This window comes from Sturnira hondurensis, unplaced genomic scaffold, assembly GCF_014824575.4.
Source record: "Sturnira hondurensis isolate 20B ecotype Veracruz unplaced genomic scaffold, ASM1482457v3 Scaffold0025395, whole genome shotgun sequence".
NCBI classification, from domain to species: domain Eukaryota; kingdom Metazoa; phylum Chordata; class Mammalia; order Chiroptera; family Phyllostomidae; genus Sturnira; species Sturnira hondurensis.
Genome location: NW_028098026.1, coordinates 282,001 through 303,484, shown reverse-complemented (window position 1 = coordinate 303,484; position 21,484 = coordinate 282,001).

Here is a 21,484-nt window from a genome sequence, read left to right as displayed (position 1 = left end):
CCCTTTTGATTGTAATGTATAAAAGAAGGCGCAAAACTGTTATTTTCTCAGTCCATTGAGGTCTTGCTTTCCAGCAATTGCCATCAGCTTGGCTCAAATAAAGCCATAAAAATCCTTACAGGTTCTGTTACTGAAGAGCAAGTGGGTTCCTGCTGCCCACCACCACCCTCTGGGCAAAATTCCAGAAGCAACAGTTTGGTAATAAAGAAAAGGAGTTTTTATTCAAAACCTACACAATTTTGGAATAACAGCTTACCACATGCATTAGTCACTTACAGCTTTAATCACTTAAGTCTATCAACCAAGGCTAAAATCTTTAACGCCTGAGTTCATCACTCCCTGCCCCCGCATTAGTTTTTAATTATCTTATTTCTATAGGATTAGTTTACAAACTAAAACAACATAAGATACAAAGCTACACAATTTTGGAAGAATGTCAGTCTTCTGCCTCAGAACCATCCCTTCTAGAACACTCTAAGAAGAATAACCCTGCCACCCCTGCCTGGCCAGCCCGATCCTAGGCAGCACCTGGAGTTCCTTTCTATCCAAAATACCATCCATTGAGGAATTCGGGCAGCTGCAGCACAATCATCCAGGAATGCTGGGGGGGGCATCAGGGGTGGGGGGTGGGGGAGAGAGAAAGCTAGTATCTGCCCTCCTTTTATTTACAATCGTCTGGACCTTAATTCCTTGCACTCTGGAAGCTTCAGCTGCTCAGCCAATCCCATCCTAGACTGTTTACCATTGCCTCAGGCAACCTCCTGCCCCTCCCTACTCCTCCTCAGTGATCTGATCAGATCTCTCCATCAGTCTGGACATTTCTTATGGTGAGAGATTTCTTGGCAGGATCTGTGTTTTTACCAATGGCTTGAGTTGTGCTTTACCTTCAACCCTCCCCTCACTTTTATCTCAACTCTCTAGGAACAGTGAGGGGCTATCCTCCACGTATCACTTGCCCTGTATGGTGGGTGCTCCCTGCCTTGTCCATGCTGTCCCATAACTCTGGAATAGGCACCTACAGCCAGAGGAGCTGGGGGTGGGGGTGGGGTAGACTGGATCAGGAATTTCCCTGTTCTCTAAGCCAGACACCTCTCTCTCTCTCTCTCTCCCCACCCCCACCCACCTCTGTCTCACCCTCTCTCTTTTAAAATCTCTTTCAATATCTCTTAGAGTTCAATGGTCTAAATCTTAAAGATCCCTTGGGGATGCAACACGGGGGCTTGGGAAAGCTGGCTTTTTAAATTTAGACTTTAGTATTCATTTTCACAGACTGGTAAAGTGTGCAACAAAAATACGAGGTCTGATATGGTCTTCCCGCTTTTGAAAAATATTTGCAAGTAAGGACATGGAAAATAAAACAAAATTACTACACAAAAAAAGCATTGCTATCTAATAAAAAATGGGCAAAAGACCTGAAAAGACACCCCACCAAAATAGATATAAAGACGGCAATAAGCACCTGAAAAGATGCTCCATATCATATGTCATCAAGGAAATGCAAATTACAACAATGAGATACCACACCTGTAGAATGGCCAAAATCCAAAACACCACACCATCAAATACTAGCCCGGATGTGAAGCCACAGGAACTTTCAGTCATTGCTGATGAGGAAGTAAAATGGGACAGCTACATCGGAAGACAGTTTGGCAGTTTCTTACAAAGCTGAATACACTCTTACCAGATGGTCTAGCAATTGCACTCCTTAATATTTATTCAAAGGAGGTGTAAACTTACATCCACACAAAACCCTGCTCACTGATGTTTGTAGCAGTTTTATTCGTAATTGCTAAAACTTGGAAGCAACCAAGATGTCCTTTGGTAGGTGAGTTGATTGATAAACTGTGGTATATGCAAACAATGGAATATACTATGCAGTGTTAAAAAAGAGCTATCAAGTCATACAAAGACTTAAATGCATATTACTAATTGAAAGAAGCCAATCCGAAAAAGCAACTACTGTATGATTCACGTTAGATGACACACTGGAAAAGGCAAAAGTAAGCAAACACTAAAAAGATCAGTGGTTTCCAGGCGCAGGAGGGATGAACAGACAGAGCACAGAGGATTTTTAGGGCAGTGCAGCCACTCTGTGCAATACTACTGCGATAGATACATAACATTACACACTCGTCTAAGCCCATAGAACGTACACCACCAGGAGTGAACCCTAACGTAAACTATGGACTTTGGGGAATAATGATGTGTCCAGATGGGTTCACCCACTGTAACGACTGAACCACTCTGGTGAATAGATGTTAATTAGGGGGGAGTTGTACCTGTGTGGGGACAGGGAATATATGAGAACTCTCTGTACTTTACACTCAATTTTCCTATTAATTCAAAACTGTTCTAAAAATTAAAACTAATTAATGAAAACTAAAAAGCATTGCTACCAACCACAGTGGCTTTCAACATTTCTTGACTCTAAGGAGGTCACTAATAGGACAAAAGCCACTTTCTCAGGCCCTCTTTCCCAGAGCTGGCTAGACTCCCAAGCACAACTTGACCCTAATTGTTTTATGAGCCTTTATCTTCAGGGCTAGAAAATTACTGGAACCTCCTGAAGGCTCAGGGCTCAGGGAACTTACAGAGCAGCACACACCAGACCACAACAGCCACCAGACCCTGCACCCCAGGAGAACATCGAAACAAGCTGCAGCCTGACTGAAACAACCTGCTCTACAACCACCCCGCTACCCAATAGAAACTCAAAGCCCCAGCCCCTCAGTGCTGTTGCTGCCACCCATCGCCACACCTACCCCTTCCCCTCCCTTGGGAAAGGAAAACCAAAGCTTTGCTCTGGGCACTTTCCCCTCTTTGTGAATTCTTTCACAGCCTGCGTCACCGACCACCCTAATACTCACCTTAAATGACAATTTAGGATGAACACACGATCACAAAAGTTTCCCAAAACAACCCGTCCTGCCACCTGAGACCAACGCTAATGCTCTGAAAATTTTCCTCTTGTATTTGATTAAACACAAAATGCTTGTCATGACCTACTACACCGATCTCCTAAGTCACTCCTCAGTCACTACGTGCTGTATGAAAAGCTTTAATTACACACACAGAAAAAAAAAGTTTTAACACCAGAAAAAGGTTGGAGGAGGCTTATACCTATAAAATATTCCTTTACACTGAATACGTTTCACTTAATGAAAGCGTCATAGTTTTGCTGTTAAAAAAAATCTGTAACAGACGGATGGGGAGTGTGACAAGGGGGGAGGAACAGATATGGAAAGCTAATTCTATGGAACTAATTTCAATCATTCATTCACTCATCCAGCAGATTTGTGTGGGGCGCTGAGGTATTGGCTGCAGTGATGAGCGAGCGCCACCTCACCTATGCTGACAAGAGCCTATTGTCAACATTTCAGGAATTTTGGTCAAAATCACAGTGGTCGCTTGAAATCAGCCACGGTGGGAGATTTACACCATGGAAATCAGCAAGCGCTACAAATCGGCGAATTTTCCCACCTCCACTTTACCCTGTAGCTGGTCGTTAAACATTCATGAGCACCCTACTGGTCAGCAGTGACCAGAACCTGGTCCCTGCCCCACCTGAAGGAACTTATGTTCTAAAGGGGGAAGGCAGTTTACTGAAATAACCATAGACATAAATGTAAAGATGCTCTTAAGAAAAGGTGTAGGAATCCATAGTAGCATATGGCATCGGGGCTCCAAGAAGGTTTCCCTGGATACAAGAAATCTATCAGTGACTTAAGTGATGAGAGGATTTCACTAGATGAAAAAAATGCAGGGAAGAGTATTTCAGGGAGGAGGAGTAGCATGCGCCCTGTATCAGGAAAGAGAATGGTGAGTGTGAGTGATGTAGCTGGAGTACAGAGCAAGTGAGAGCAGAATGAGAGATGGGAGGGGAGGCGGCAGATGTGGGGGCCAGCAGGCCTTCGGGGTCTGGTTTTCAAGGCGGAGCAAGTCTCGAAAGGCTGCTCTCACGCTGTGTGGGAAAGGTTCCTGTAAGTGCCCGCCCCCAGAGCTTCTCCCATCAAATTCTGTGAACGAGATGTACGTTAGGAGTGGTACACTGCCGCAGAGGAGAGAAGACATCTCCATCTCTTCCGGGCATGCCTTCCATTGAGGATGAGAACTTGCATTTTAAAATTCAGCCTCCGGGAGGTCAGACGTCACCATAATGAGCACAGAGCATTTTGCTGAAACATTGGAGAACAAGTTACCCTGATTTCACTTCAAAACAGGAAAGTAAGGAGCATCTGTGGTTTTTCTTTCAGCTAGGCTATGGTGAACTTGGGAGCAATGTCAAGAGGTGATTTAGTAGCTGATCGGCCCACACCTGGAATAGATAATAAGAGAAGCCAGAATATTTAACAAGGAGCAGTGGAATAAACCAGGGGCTTCTATTGAAGAAAAGGCATGGTCCACAGGCAGCTGCCTCCAGTATTTGCTGGCCTTGACATGAGAGATATCAAACCAATTTACCTGTGACCACGCAGGGCAGAATGAAGATGATTACGTGGCAGTCATAATGGAGAAGCTTTCCGCCCAAAGTGAAGAAAGTCTGGCCCTGAAGTGACAAGAATTGGGTGGGTGTGTCAGTCAGGATGCTTACCCATCGCTGGCACTGTAACCAAGTGTTCGACAGTTCATGCCAGGTTCCAGTTCTGGGTCCCAAACAGTAAGCTCCTGCCACCGTTTCTTTCTCACTGAATACAAATATAAAATTTGGGTAGAAAGAAAAGAGATAAAATCTGGACAGACTATGTGGCCCAGCTATTTGAAGATCCTGAAAAGTGAATTGCATAAGGTAGAATTCGATGTACACTGTGAGAAATAGATTTCTGTTGCTTATAATCTACTCGGTCTATGGTATTTTGTCATAGCAGGCGAGTGGCCTAAGACATCATTCTGTATTCACTTTGCCCTTAGCAACCACCTTGTTTGGTCATGGATATTTGGTGGAATTTGAATCAGTGGTGAGTTTACCATTTTATTTTTCCCCTGTATCCTCTGACCTTATGTCAACACAGTCCAAAACTCAGAAGGGAGCACTGCAGGGCAGACAGACAGAAATCTAGGCAAAGTCTGGCTCAAGAAGCAGGACAGGGAATTCCTAAAGCTCAGAGAGAGTGGGGAAATTTTCTTTTCTCTTCCTTTTCTCTTCCAGGGAAGCCCACAGTAACAGCCATGACAGCAATAGTGCCTGGAAGTCAGTGGGCGGAAGCCAAGACGGTGAGGTATACAGACCTTTTATTCATTTATTGGAGCCCTGGCCGCAGAAGAGCATAGCCAAACCTTGTTGCTTGTTTTTTATCCCCTCTCTGTTGTCTTATCTCTTGATCTTAGACCTGATACAAGCATGGAAGTGGCCAGTTTATAGCTGTAGCGTCACAAAGGGGTGCGCAGAGGATCAGGAAGTACCAAGAAGGTATGAGAGAACACGGCTTAGGAAAGTTACCGCCTAAAGTTGTTTATATCCTCCTGGGCTCTTCTGGCCTTAATTAACATAGCAAAGACTTTGAGAACTGAGCTAATGGTTAGACTTCTGCCCAGACCCCAAGCCGACCACCAATGAGAAATTAGAATAGCATTGCAAATGCTGAAAAATTGAACTGACATTGGTACCACAGATTACAGAAGGCAGGTGGGGACTTGCAGTATGAATTTACCTGAGTCAATTGGCCTCTAAGACAAAAACATGAGCAATCTTCATAGGATTTAAACAAGACTCAGAATGTCCTAATACAATATCTGTACTGTGCAGGAAACAATACAAAATTATTTGGCAAATGAAGAATTCCCCAAATCTTAACCATCATGCACAATCAATAGATACTATTGCAACAGCACAGATGTTGAAATTATGTGAAAAGGGACTTTAAATCAGCTGTTTCAAAGTGTTAAAATGAGCAATTATAGACATTTTTGAAACAAATAAGAAAATAAAGGTATCAGCAAAAAAATAGAATATACCAAGAAAAAAGATAAAGGGAAATTTTGCAACTGAAAAACACAGTATAACCAAAATTTAAAAAATTCACAGGGTGGCCTCAATATAAACATGATAGAAAAATGTAGTAAATTTAAAGGTACATCATCAGAAATTATTCAATCTGCCAATCTGTACCAGAGAGAGAAACAAAATTTTAAAAAATGAATAGAGCTTTAGAAACCTGTGGAATGGCAGCAACAGTTTCAACTTTGTGTTCCAGCAGGCTAGGAGAGAGTGCAGTGCTGGAAACTTTAAAAAAAAGGTATGAAGAAATAATGGCTGAAAGCTTTTTAAGTTTGGGGACCCCCCCCAAAAAAAAACCCAAAACAGTTAACTCGTAGATTCAAGAACTTGAATGAATCCAAGAATAGCTTAAACCAAAAGAAATCCATGCACAGACAAATCATAATCGAACCACTAAAACCAAAATACAGAGAAAACATCTTGAAAGAAGCCCAAGGGAGACAATGCATTACCTCCATATGTACAACACTCCAGTGATGTCAGGTTTCGCATCAGAAACCATGGAAGCCAAAGGGAAGTAGTTCAATATTTTTAAAGTGCTGAAAGACAACTGTCAACTAGAATTTTACATCCAGTGAAAATGCCTTTCCTAAATGAAGATGCAATAACGACGACATTCTCGGATTAATTAAACTAAGACTATTCATAGCCAGCAGAGCAGCTCTACAAGAATTGCTAAAGGAAATGTTTCAGAAACAAGGGAAACAGGAGAGCTCGGAATCTCATTAATAAAGGAAAGAAGCAGAAATGATAACTCTCCTGGTAAATAGCATAGACTGCTCTCCTGTTGAATTCTCTAAAATATGTTTGACACTTGGAAGAAAAAAGGTAATATTGTTGATGGGATTTTCATTTAGTATAAAGGTGATATATAGCAACTATAACACAAAGGGGGAGGAGAGCTTAAGGGACATATTAGTGGTAAAGTTTCAAGTAGTAAAATTTTGCTTATAAGTATACTGTGAAAAGTTCAGTATGCATTTTAAGTTCCTACAGTTACCACTAAAAATTATTCAAAGATGTAGTCAAAATTGTAATAAAAACGAAAAGTGGAATACTATTCCTACTTTATGAAGTGTTTTTTGAAGATTGTATTTATTTATATTTTAGAGAGAAGGGAAGGGAAGGACAAAGAGAGGAAAAGAAACATCAATGTATGATTGTCCCTCACACACCCCCAGTTGGGGACCTGGACCGAGACCCAGGCGCGTGCCCTCACTGGGAATCGACATGGGGACACTTTGGTTTGCAGGCCTGTGCTCAGTCCACTGAGCTACACCAGCCAGGGCTATTAGATGGGGTTTTCTTAATCATGAAAGAACATTGAATTTTGTCTGTGCTTCTTCTGCATCATTAGAGATAAACTTGGTGTTTTTTTCCTTTATTCTGTTTATTTGGTGCATTACATTGATTGATGTTTGTATGTTGATCCATCGTTGCATTCCAGGAATAAATTCCACTTGGTAATAATACATAATTATTTTAATATACCACTGAGTTTGGTTTGCTAGTATTTTGTTGAGAATTTTGCATTGATGTTCATAAGGGATATTGGTCTCTAGTTTGTTTTTTTCCTTGTAGTGTCTGTCTGGTTTTGGTATCAGGATTATGCTGGCCTCATAGAATGAGAAGGATAGGTTACCTACTCTCCAATTTTTTGGTTAAGTTTGAGAAGGACTGACCTTGTTTAAATGTTTGGTAATGTGAGTGAAAAGAAAGCAACCTGGCAGACCTGACAAATTCAGTAACTGAAAGTAACCATTCAATGTTCTAACCATAAACATTTCTCACTGAATAGGTCATGATGGGAACTCATACCCTAACCTGCATGCCAGATTAATCTTTACCTTGAGCAAGCTGTGTCCTTTTGTTTTGTTCGTTTTGGTTTGGTTTGGTTTTGCATCTAGAATAGCAATCTTAAAATGGCAGAATGATCTCTTCTCCAGACCTCCAAAGATGAACACCTTGGTACCAGGACAAGAAAACTCCAACATTCTTCACTGCTGTTTTTACCCCCTCTACTGCAAACTATGTGTGTTAAATGTTAACTTGCACCCACCAATGTAAAAAAAAGGATCTTTCCATCTTACTTTTTATGCAATCCTGGAGATTTCGTCACTTTAGATTTCGTTTCTCCTGCCTCCTTAATCTACCACCAACAGATTTCACATAACCTTCCTTATATCTTTTTTGATTCTAATGTATAAAATAAACTGTAAAACTGCTATTTCTCAGAGCATTTTCTCAGTCCTTTGAGATTTTACTTCTGGATCTGGCACTCAACGCTTGGCCTACAAAATCTTTTTCACCCTTTCTTTAGGCAACGGTAGGGTTCACCAGTGAAGCCTTCAGGTCCAGAACTTTGGGGGAGGGAGGGGGAGATTTTTGGTCACTGATTCAACCTCCATACTACTGTAGGTCTATTCAGATTTTCTCTTTCTTCATGATTTAGTCTTGTTAGATTTTGTGTTTCAAAGATTTTCCCATTTGTCCATTTTATGTAGGTGATCCAATTTGTTTGTGTATAATTGCTCACCATACTCCTATAGTCTCTTAATTCTGTAGAATTAGTAACAATGTCTACACTTTCATTTTGACATTATTAATTTGAGTCTTCTCTTTTTTTTCTTAGCTAAAGGCAATTTTACTAGTCTTTTCAAAGAACTAATTTTGGGTTTCAGTGATTTTTCTCTGTGTTTCTATTCTCTATTTTGTTCATCTCTGCTCTAATCTTTATCTTTCTTTTCTTCTGCTAGCTTTGAGTTTAGTTTGTTCTCTTTTTTTAAGAAATGAAAATATATTTACTTCTAGAGAGAGGCAAAGGGAGTGAGAAAGAAGGGGAGAGAAACATCAATGTGTGAAAGATACATCGACTGGTTGCCTGTCACATGCCCCCAGCTAGGGACTTGGCCCAAAACCCAGGCATGTGCCCTGACTGGGAATCAAACCAGTGACCTTTCAGTTCACAGGCCGGGGCTCAAACCACTGAGCCACACCAGCCAAGGCTGTTCTTCTCCTTATAGTACCTTAAATTGTAGAGTTAGGTTGTTGATTTGCAATCTTTCTTACTTTTAATGTAAATATTTATATATATAAATATTTTTATATTTATATATAAACTTTATATATTTTTATATTTATATATAACTTTTAATGTAAATATTTATATATATAAATATTTAGCTATAATTTTTCCTTTAGCACTACTTTTGCTGCATCTCATAAATTTTGGTATGTTGTGCTTTTATTTTCATTCATCCTTACATATTTTATAATTTCCTTCTCATCCTTCTTTCATCATTGATTTTTAATGTATGTTATTTTCATCATTTTGTGAATTTTTTAGTTTTACTTCTGTGATTGATTTCCAACTTCATCTCATTGTGTCACACAAGGTACTTTGTATAATATCTATTTAAAAATTTTTTTCTTTTACTGATTTTAGGGAGACGGAAAGGGAGGGAAAAAGAGAAGGATAGAAAAAATGATGTAAGAGGGAAATATGTATCAGTTACCTCTCCTAGGCACCTTAACTTGGGACTGAGCCTTCCACCAGGCATGTGTCCTGCCTGGAATTCAAACCCATGACATTTTGGTCTGCAGGACAACACCCAACCAACTGAGCCACACTGGCTAGGACTTAATGTCTATTTTTTTAAAGACTGTATTTCTTTATTCTTAGAGAGAGGGGGAGAGAAGGAGAGGGGGAGAGAAACATCAGCGTGTGGTTGCCTCTCGCATGCCCCCTACTGGGGAACTAGACCACCACCCAAGCATGTGTTCTTACTGAGAATGGAACCAGTGACCTTTTGGTTTGGAGGCCTGAGCTCAAGCCGCTGAGATACATCAGCCAGGGTGATATCTATTTTTTAAAAAAATATCTAATGATTCTTAACTTGTGACCTTACATATGATATCCTGGAAAATGTCCATGTGACATCCAGAAGAATGTGTATGCTATTGTTCTAGGGTAGCGTGGTACACATGTCGGTTAGATCTAGGTGGTATATTCTAAGTCCTCTTTTGTCTGGTTGCTCTTTCACTATTGACAGAAGTTGTACTGAAGTCTCCCACTGTTGTTGTAGAACTGTTTCTTTCTACTTTCAGTTCTGTCAATTTTTGGTTCATGTATTTGCATGGTCTCTTAGGTTTGTAAAGGTTTATAATTATTGTATCTTCTTGTATTGAACCTTTTGTATTAATCTATAACATATTTCTTTGTCTCTTGTAATATGTTTTATTTAAACTCTATTTGGTCTGATATTAGTATATCCACCCCACTCTCTTTTGGTTACTATATGAATGGAATGTATTTTTCCATCATTTTAATTTCAATCTATTTGTGTCTTTGGATCTAAAATAAATCTGTTGTGGGTTGTATATGTGTTTACCCATTCTGTCAATCTCTGTCTTTTCATTGGAGCATTTCATTCATTTACATTTAAAGTAATTACTGATAAAAGAAACTTACCCTTGTTATTTTCCTATTTAATTTCCAAACGTCTTATACCTCTGTAGTTTCTCATTTTCTGCATTGCTATCTTATTTTGTGTTCAGCTGATGATTATGTGTGTGTGTTTGTTTAGATAATTTTTTCATATATTTTATTGATTATGCTATTACAGTTGTTCCCTTCCCCCCCCCCCCTTATTCCCCTCCACCCTGCATGCTGCCTCCCACCCTCATTCCCCCTCTTCAGTTCATGTCCATGGGTCATGCATATAAGTTCTTTGGCTTCTCCATTTCCTATACTATTCTTAACCTCCCCTTGTCTATTTTCTACCTATCGTTTATGCTACTTATTCCCTGTACCTTTTCCCCATTCTCCCCTTTCTTCATCCCTGCTGATAACCCCCCCATGTGATCTCCATTTCTGTAATTCTGTTCCTGTTCTAGTTGTTTGCTTAGTTTGTTTCTGTTTTTGTATTTTTTTAGGTTGGGTTGTTAATAGTTGTGACTTTATTGTCATTTTACTGTTCATATCTTTTATCTTCTTTTTCTTAGATAAGTCCCTTTAACATTTCATATAATAAGGACTTGGTAATGAGGAACTCCTTTAACTTGACCTTCTCTGGGGAACACTTTACCTGCCCTTCCATTTTAAGTGATAGCTTTGCTGGATAGAGTAATCTTGGATGCAGGTCCTTGCTTTTCATGCCTTGTCATACTTCTTTCCAGACCCTTTTTCCCTGCAGGATTTCTTTTGAGAAATCAGCTGATAGTCTTACAGGAACTCCTTTGGAGGTAACCATCTTCTTTTGTCTTGCTGCTTTTAAGATTCTCTTTTTATCTTTAATCTTGGGTAATGTAATTATGATGTGCCTTGGTGTGTTCCTCTTTGGGTCCAGCTTCTTTGGGACTCTCTGAGCTTCCTGGACTTCCTGGAAGTCTATTTTTTTTTTTTGCCAGATTAGGAAAATTCTCCTTCATTATTTTTTTCAGGGAAATTTTCCATTTCTTGCTCTTCCTCTTCTCCTTCTGGCACCCCTATGATTCGGATGTTGGAGCGTTTGAAGTTGTCCTGGAGGTTCCTAAGCTTCTCCTCGTATTTTTGAATTGTTTCTTCATTCTGTTCTGGTTGAATGCTTATTTCTTCTTTCTGGTCCAAACCATTGATTTGAATCCCACTTTCCTTCCTGTCACTGTTGGTTCCCTGTACATTTTTCTTTATTTCACTTTTCATAGCCTTCATTTTTTCCTCTATTTTGCAACCATACTCAACCAGTTCTGTGAGCATCCTGATTACCAGTGTTTTGAACTCTGTATCTGATAGGTTGGCTATCTCTTCAGTGCTTAGTTTTATTTTTTGGAGCTTTACTCTGTTCTTTCATTTGGACCATTTTTTGTCTTGGTGTGCCTGTTATGTAGAAAGGGGCGGAACCTTAGGGATTCACCACAGTGGGATAACCCATGTCGCTACACTGTAGTGCTGTATGTGAGGGAGGTGTCCAGGAGGGAACAATGCTGCCTGTTCGGCTCTCTGCTGGCTTTCAGCCTCTCCCACCACTACCCACAAGTTAATTGGGCCCTTCTGATGCTGATTCCTGGATGGGTGGTTTTGTGTATGTTCTAGGACCCTGTGGGTCTCTCCAACAAACTCTTCTACGAGGCTGGGAGTTTCTCCCACTGCCTCAACCCCCACAAGTTTTTTCAGTCTGAGGTTTTGAGGCTTTATTTCCCCACGCTGGAACTCTGGGTTGCATGGTCTCTCTCGCTCCCGAGCTGTTATTCCCTGTTTATCCACATGCAAATGTGGGACTGCCCAGTCCACCAGCCACCCCCTTGCCACAAGTCCTCTCTGCCTGGCTGCCCATCTCTGCCCCTCCTACGCATCTGGATGAAGGTTTCTTCTTTAACTCCCTGGTTGTTGGACTTCCATACAGTTTTCTTTTCTGTCAGTGCTGGTTGTTTTTTGTTTTTAAATTTGTTGTCCTTCTTTTGGTTGTGCAAGGAGGCAAAGTGTACTAACCTACACCTCCATCTTGGCTGGAAGTCTTCAGCTGATATTTTTTAAACAAGGAAATGTTTAAATCTTATTTCTTTATGTGTATATGCAACAGCTATTTTCTTTGTGTTTATTATGGAGATTATGTTTAATATCCTAAAGTTATAACACTCTAATTTGAATTTATACCAGGTTAATTTCAATAACACAGGAAAACTGTTTCTTCACAGCTCTGTCCCCACCCTTTTGGTTACTGGTGTACAAAACTATGTACATTGTGTGCCCCAAAACATGAAGTAATAATTATTTTAAATACATTAGTCTCTATTTTTTCATATTTTAAGATTTTATTTATTTAGCCCTGCCTGGTGTGGCTCAGTGGATTGAGTGCTGACCTGCAAACCAAAGCATCTCTAGTCTGATTCCCAGTCAGGGCACATGTCTGGGTTGCAGGCCAGATCCTCATTAGGGGGTTGTACAAGAGTCAACCACACATTGATGTTTCTCTCCCTTCCTTTCTCTCTCCTCTTTCCCCTCTTTTGTTCATACCTATTTTTTTTTACCTTCTTCACATAAACTTCTTTGAACATCTTTCAGACAGTTGTTTTGACATCTTTGTCTATTAGATATGCTACCAGGTAATGTTCAGGGACAGTTTCTGTTGCTTTATTTTTTTTGTGTGTGAGTGGGTCATGTTTTCCTGTTTCATTCTGTGCCTGGTGAATTTTTTGGTTGTTGTTGAAAATTGAATATCGGAATATAAAATATGGGCATTCTGGAAATCAGATTTCCCCCATCCTCAAGGTTTGCTACTTTTGTTATTGTTATCATTTATTGATTTTTTATTGTTGTAGGATGTCTCTTTTATTGTTGTAGGCCAAGGAGCACGGAGTGAATTTAAGATCTTCTGAGGTCTTTTCTGAGTCTGCCCCTTATCGCAAGTATTCATAGTCACTTTCTAATTTTCTCTGTATATGCTGTTGTTTTTGAATGGCCTAGCCTTTACTATCTGGCTCCCAAAAAGAGGCAAGGGGAGAAAAAATAAAGGCGGGAAAAAGTGAACCAGTTCTTTAAATGTCCTATTAGTTACTTCAGCTGGAAGGAGAGAGGCTTACAACATGAGGAAAGGTGCAAAAACATTGACTGCCTACCTTTTTGTCTGTGACTCTGTGATCAGAAGTAGAAATCAGTGATAAGAATATAGATCCTTAATATTTGGAGGACAACATGATTTTTGCCCATCCTGGTCCTGTAGGGTATATGAAAGCCACTGTAGGAACGCATTCAAAACTGCCTGCCACCAGGCTGGGTTGGGGGCATGAGTAGCTGCCCCTGTGCTAAGAGCCAAAGCTGACTGAAATTAACCAAAGTTTACCATCCAATCCTTGTCCTGGAAGTTGTTAACCCTCAGTAGACCCCAGAATACTTTAGTAGGCTACCCACCTATTTCACTTCTAAGAGATACCATAAATGAGTGAATGCCAAAGGTCTCTGTGATATCACTATTCTTAGTAGTGTTTTGGCTTCACTCGCCACTGTGGTAACCATGCCCACATCATCTGTGGCATATAAGTGCCACCACATCCCTACCACCCCTGGGTCTCACTGTACCTATTGCATTTACAGATCTCTGCTTGTTGGTAGACAATCCCACTAGAATTTCTGACCTACAGAGAAGCGCCACCACAGAACTCTTCAAGAATGCCAGGACTTCCCCTCTTAAGTTTATTTCTGATAGCTATCTGACAGTTAATTGTAGTGATATCATTTCATCCCCTTGACCCTCCCAGTGTCCGTGAATGAGTAAGTCTTAAATGACAAAGCTACTCAGTATTCCAATCTTCCTAAGCCTGTGGGTTTTTTCCTCAGCTTTACTGAGGTATAATTGACAAGCAAAAATAATATATAATTAAAGTGTACAACATAATGTTTTGGTATATGCATAATTGGGAAATGATTTCCAAATCAAGCTAATTAACACAGCCATCACCTCAGACAATTACCCTTTCCCCTCCTGCCGTGGTGAGAACACTTAAGATCTATGCTCTTAGCAAATTTCAGTATTACTATAATAAATATGGTATCATTAACTATAGCCACTGTGCTCTACGCTAGATCTTCAGACCTTATTCATCGTACATGACTGAAACTTCGTACCCTTTGACCAGCATCTCGCCATTTTGCCCCCACCCTGCAGTGAGCCCCTGGCAACTATTACCTATCTTTTATTTTATGTGTTTCTCATTTTTAGCTTCCATGTATAAGTGATATCATGCAGTATTTGTCTTTACGTCTGGCTTACTTTAGCATAGTGTCCTCCATGTCCTAAGCCTTCAGAGAACTTCCTGTATAACAGGGGTCAGCACATTACCACTGACAGGCTGTTTTTGTATGGCCTGCAGGCTAAAAATGGTTTTCACATTTTTTAATTGAAATAAAATAAAAAGAATAGTAATATTTCGTAATCTGTAAAAATGATATAAAATTCAGATTGTAGCGTTCATCAACTTTTTTTGGAACATAGCCATGTTCATTTATTTATAAATTGGCTGCTTTTCTGCTCCAATGGGAGACATGAAGAGTTGTCACCGGTACTGGCCTGTCAGACTTAAAATATTACTATCTGGCCTTTTATTGAAAAAGTTTGCTGACACATGCTCTACACTATACCAAGAACTTCTGACATTTCAACCTAGTATAGGTCACCTTTGGGTCCATATATCAGTCAACGAGGCAAACTGTCAGAGCCATTTTTAGCCCCTCAGGCTCAAACATTGAATCCAGAGACTATCTGCTTAGTGACCCAATACCAATAAATTTGACCTGATCTAACCTTATATTCTCCCACCTAATTCTACACTCTTAAGACCTATTTCTACACATATTTTCCAGCTTTACGTTGATTAAAATTGGCAAAGAGAAATTGGCGATTGTTTTGGTGTGAAATTGCGCCTCTTTGTGGATCATACCTTGCCCTTTGGATTCTGCTGAGATGTAGGTCTAGCTATAGGTATTAGAAATAGGTATAGGTATATAGGTATAGGTATATAGGTATATAGGGATTCTGCTGAGATGTAGGTCTAGCTATAGGTATCAGAAACAAGACGAGGCAGTAGGTACAAGTCCTGACAAGGATCTACAGGGTCTTTCCAGGCAAGTACCTATGGGAGGTCATTACAGTTTCTTCACACCAAAGGAGACTAGACTCCTCAGGCAGGGTTTCAAGCTGCTTCTATGAACGAAGAAGATTCAGCAGAATTTAGGGTTTTTAGGTCCCCAGGTGTATTAGAATCCGCTCATATATCCTCATCCCAATTTTCAGGATCCTATACCTTCTCAATCAGTATTGTAACTTGAACAAGAAAGACCCTGTGAGGTTGAAAGTTCCGTTGGTGTTGTCATCCAGTCAACTGCAGGGTTTGATTTTGAGATTGGTCTGCAGAACTCTCAACCTCACAGCCCTAGGAAACGAGGGTTTCTTTCAGTGCAGTTACAGAAGCTGTCAAGCCCCTTATGCAGATTTTGAGCTGGAATTTCAAAGCTCTCAGCTTGTCATGTTCTTTCCCCAAGTTTTTCACCACAGTTAGAAAGAACCAACCAACACCATTACACTCTTTATTTTCACTAAATTTTTCTGCGGAAGCAAATACTTGGTCACCCAGAGCCTTGCATTCTATAGGCTCCTGATACAGGAAGCATCTGGTAATGGTCTGAGTAACTGTTTTCCCACTTCGGGCTGTGACCTATCAGTGTCCCCTTACTACTGAAAATAGGGTTGTTAATGACTAAATGCAAGTAGATCAGGAAACGAGTTCCAGAAAAACCCAGAACTCATCTTTAAGATTCTACTCTTCTGGAACCAGCCTCCGACCAGATTCTGTGTCAGCAAAACACAACCATTAATACACACACACACACACACACACACACACACACACACACACTATTTGTTGCAGGGGTTTGACCTTTCACAATTGTGGGAGCCAGTTAAGCTGTCTCTGTAAGTCTGTTAACTCTGTGCTTGTGCTGGAACTTGAAGTCCAAAGGCAGACAGTCAGGAAGGTAAGAGGATGTAAGGTTGGGAAGATCAAGAAAAATCTGAAACTCACAAGCAACAAGTTTGGGGTCTGAGTATGGACTAAACCCCATGTTATTCTTTTTGGCTTTGACCTTGGTGGTACAGGTTATCCTGCTGAAGCCAGGGCCCTTCATGATGGGGCTAAGCACCCACCTGGCCCAGCAGTGGGAGAAACTGAAGCAGGGTCCAGGGGGAGGCGGACCAGCTGCAGGCCTACTTGCTGCCTTACATGTAAATCACAAAAGGCTGCTGCTCCTACCTCTACCCAGCAAATCCCCTATGAGAACATCTTTGTGGCCCTCCCTCACCATAAGCCTACGTACATACAGGGAGGGAATTTCTGGAAAATGTAGTTTAACCTGGACAAGTGGACACATTACAAAGCCAAATCTTGGAGGATGTTCCAAATCCTGTTTAATCCCCACCAGCAGGAGCTGAAGCATATTGATTCACCAACCTCCTTAGAAACAAATGCACCTCACTGAAGAAAGCACTGGAGGTCTCTCCCAGCTCCCCAAGAAAAGCACAATATAACTTCATATGAGTAAATGGATTTCTTTCAGTTAATGTACTTTGGCCTTAATTCTTCCAGAATAAGAACCTTGTCCGTGTTGTGCTCAGGAGGCTGGCTGCGTTACAGGAGCCACTCCATTAGCTCTTGGCAAGAAATCTCTCCCCTGATATAAGGAGGAGGCTTCAGTTCAGTCACTGCACAGAAAAAGTGTCTTATGCCAGAAGGGGACTGGGCAGCCGATGACAGCCTTTGGGGAGCACTGGGGGTACTACTAGATGTCTTTTCCAACTCTGAGATCCAATGATCTGCCTCCTAGAGGTCTTAACAGACTCCAATATTGTTTCCCCTGATGGTATTCAGAATGTCCTGGACTTGGTTAAAAAAGACTACATTTCCCAGTTTCTTTGCTGCATGTAGAGGTGGCCAATCAAAAGCAAGCTGGAGAGGGGTTCCCAGGGAAACTTTCTTTGAATGGTCCTGAGTCACCTAGTGGTGCCTGTCTCCCACCGCGTTCTTTGCCTCTTTCTTTTTTCCCTGAAGTGTGACATGAAGGCTGAGGCTCCTGCAGCCACATCATGATTTTGGAATTAGAGCCACATGCCAAGGACGGCAGAGCAGTTCGTCGTAGGAAACCTGATCCCTTATGACATCAAGGAACCCCTTCCCCAGCCTTGGGCTATACACTTCAGAGTTCTGTTATGTGAGAAAGAAATAAATCACCTCTAAGCCACTCTTGTTTCTGGCTTAAGTCTCTTGCCGTTGAATACAGTGTCTGCTTCCAGAATCCCTACTACGTGAGATTAGACATTCCCTCTGTGGTGAGCTGGAGTGCTGTTCACCGATATCCAGAAGATTGTAGTTTCCTGCCCTCTTGAACTCAAATATGGCCTTGGGATTTGCTTTGGCCAATGAGAGGTGAGCAGAAATGATGTGTGTCCCTTCCTGGCAGAGGCTACAGGTACTACTATGTGTCTCACCTCATTCTCTTTTCTTTTTGTCGGCGATAAGCAGAAGTGTTTCTCATTGAGACTTCTCCATCAGCTTAGGCCGCAACATTGCTCCCAGCTGACCCATGATGAACATGCAGTGTGAGTAACAAACCTTTGTTGTTGTAAACCACTGAGAGTCTGAGGTTACTTATGACTGTCAATTTTAAGCAGAAATGGGCTGTCTCGATATGGGGAATTAGTGGCTGACAAGCTATTTGGAAAGCCTAGTTGAGTGGGCCCTAGACTGAGACTTTGCCAACGATTTCCAGAACATGACTGCAAGAAAACCTCATTCCTCCCATGTCTCTCCTTCATCCTTACACACAACTACCACACTCACAGTTCTGATGGTGAATGTGTAGGGTGTTTTCTCCACACCAAGCAATTCTCTGTGATACCAGCCGGGTGTCCTACAATTCAATCTGACTCAGAGTTAGTGCAGACCCCATAGGTTAGGGGCTCAGTCCCACAAGACTGCCCCCAACAATTCTGATGCCAGTTGCTACAAGGTCCTCAGATTACCCACGACTTCTATATACTAATATATAGTAAAGTACACCGATTTTTCCCTTTTTATTGAATTTTGGGGGGTGAATTGGTTAATAAAATTATGTAGGTTTCAGGTGTACAATTCTATAATACCTCAAAAAAATAAAAATGGAATTGCCTTATGACCCAGGGATTCCACTTCTGGGAATATATCTGAAGAAACCCAAAATGTTAACTCAAAAGAATATATTCATCCCTGTGTTCACTGCAGCCTTATTTACAAAGTACACAGCTCTTAAGTGTATACTTCAGTCAGCTCTGAGCAATATATACATTCCTGTGATCTGTACCACTGTCGGGATACACAACATTTCAATCTTTCAAGGACATTCCCTCCTGCACCTTCTCAGTCAAGTCAAGCCCCGCCCCCCTAGTAGAGAGAGTATAATAGTAGAGGCAACTGTTATTCTTACCTCTATCACTGTCAGTGAGTTTTGCTTATTCCAGAGCTTCATACAGGTGAAGTTATACAGTCTGAGCTCTTTTGTATCTGGCTCCTTTTATTCAAGATAAAGCTTTTGAGATTCATTTATGTGTTGTGTGCGCCAGAAGTTCCTCCTCATTATTGCTGAGCAGCGTTCCACTGCACGCATATGCCACAGTTGGTATCCACGCGCCTATTCTGATGCACTTTTAGGGTTGCACTCAGTTTTTTTGCTTTTATAAATATTGCTGCTACAAACGTTCGTGTGCAAGTTGTTGTGTTGACATCTGCTTTCCTTTCTCTTGGATGGATATCTACGAGTTAAATTGCTGGGTCATATGTTAAGTGTACTTTATTTATTTATTAAGATTTTATTTATTTATCTTTAGAGAGGAAGGGAAGGAGAGAGGGAGAGAAATATCAATGTATGGTTGCCTCTCGTGAGTCCCCTGCTGGGAACTGGCCTGCAACCAGGCATGTGCCCTGACTGGGAATCGAACTGCGATCGTCTGGTTCACAGGCCTGCGCTCAATCCACTGAGCTACACCAGCCAGGGCTATGTGAAGTGTACTTTTACCTTTTAAGGAAAAGCTGACAGTTTTCTAAAGTGATTGTACCAACTTACAGCAATGAAAATTCCACTTGCTCTATATCCTTTTCAACACTTGGTACTGTTAGTTTTTTTTAATTTGAACAGTTTTGTGTGTGTGATAGAGTCTCGTTCTGGTTTTCATTTACTTTTTAATGATGACTAATGATATGGAGCATCTTTTCGTGTGCTTATTGGCCCTTTAGATATTCTTTGTGCGTCTGTGTACATAACTGCCTCTTAATGCTCACAGGGTAGTGAATGGACGCAGCAATGGTGTGACCCCAAATCTCATTACCTTCATAAATATACTGGCAAGCAGAAAAAATAGCCAACTCGGCAGAAAGATGCTCCTTTGGGGCCTTCTGCATCTCGTAGCAGGATCTCTACTTAGCAGAGCTGAATCTGCATCCAGGACTCCATCTTGGGGGCATCAAGGAAACATAGGGTTCGCTTTTTTACCTCTACCCCATGGGGAACGGGGTGAAGGCTGAATGGAAGCAGAGTGCCAGTCCACCGATGATTTGTGCAGTGGGTCAGCATTGCCCTTCCCGGCTCCCGAGGTGGTCAGGTGTTCTCCCGGGCTGGTGAATCGTCGAGAGCAGGCTGTGCCGCAGGGGTGGCCCATGAGATGGTTTGGGGCCCCAAATAATACTGCCTCACATTGACTCCCAGCATAAAAGAGTATATCACTTTTGACTATCTTTTCAGCCATCAAATGACATGAAGAAGGGGGGCCTCTGTGTAAGTAAAAATTAACCTTACCCCCCAAAAGTCTGGCTTTTGCCCTTAGCTCCTGAAAGTAAGGCCCTGGAATGTCCTGTCTCTGAAGAGTGTCTTTCTTTACCTGGGGGACTTGGGTCACCCCCAATAGTTTCTAACCATGGGACTGATGGTGGGGTCTTTGGGCCACAGGTACTAGCTCAATCTCCAAAGGGGCTGAAAACTAAGGTGACCGTGTGGGTGATCAGTGATGTCTTTGGGACTGAGCTCCTGTAAAAGCTCTGGTCACCAAGGCTTGCAGGAGCTTATCTCATTGGCAGTATTCATGCCTTGAATTCATGTTGTCACGCATTGTTGCCAGAGGTAGCACCGTCCACGGGTCCGCTGGAAGAAGACAATTGGAAGCTTTGTGTTTGGAACTTTCCTGGACTCTGCCCACATGTCTTTCTTTTTTGGCTGATTCTAATCTGGTTCTTTTCACTGTAATAAACTCTAAGCTGAATATAATGGCTTTCCATTCATTCTATGAGTTGTGAGTCCTTCCAGTGAATTATTGAACNCACGCATTGTTGCCAGAGGTAGCACCGTCCACGGGTCCGCTGGAAGAAGACAATTGGAAGCTTTGTGTTTGGAACTTTCCTGGACTCTGCCCACATGTCTTTCTTTTTTGGCTGATTCTAATCTGGTTCTTTTCACTGTAATAAACTCTAAGCTGAATATAATGGCTTTCCATTTGTTCTATGAGTTGTGAGTCCTTCCAGTGAATTATTGAACGTCAGGGTGGCCTTAGAGACAAACTCGCAGTTGGTGGCACAAGTGAGAGTGGTCTTGGGCCTTCCAAATTCTGCAATGTCTTTGGGCAGACAATCGCTGGTCTCCTGCAACAGAGCAGGCAGACTCTGGTCTCCCACTCAGAGCCCTCAGCCAACAACTCAGTTTCCAGCTAGAATGCAATTAATCCTTTTTCTTATTTATTTTTATTGGGTTTATCTTTTTTCTTTAGAGATTTTATTTATTTTTACAGAGAGGGGAAGGGAGGGAAAAAGTGAGGGAGAGAAACATCAGTGTATGGCTGCCTGTCAAGCGCCCCCTACTGAGCACCTGGCCCACAACCCAGGCGTGTGCCCTGACTGGGAATCAAACCAGCAACCCTTTGGTTTGTAGGCTGGCACTCAATC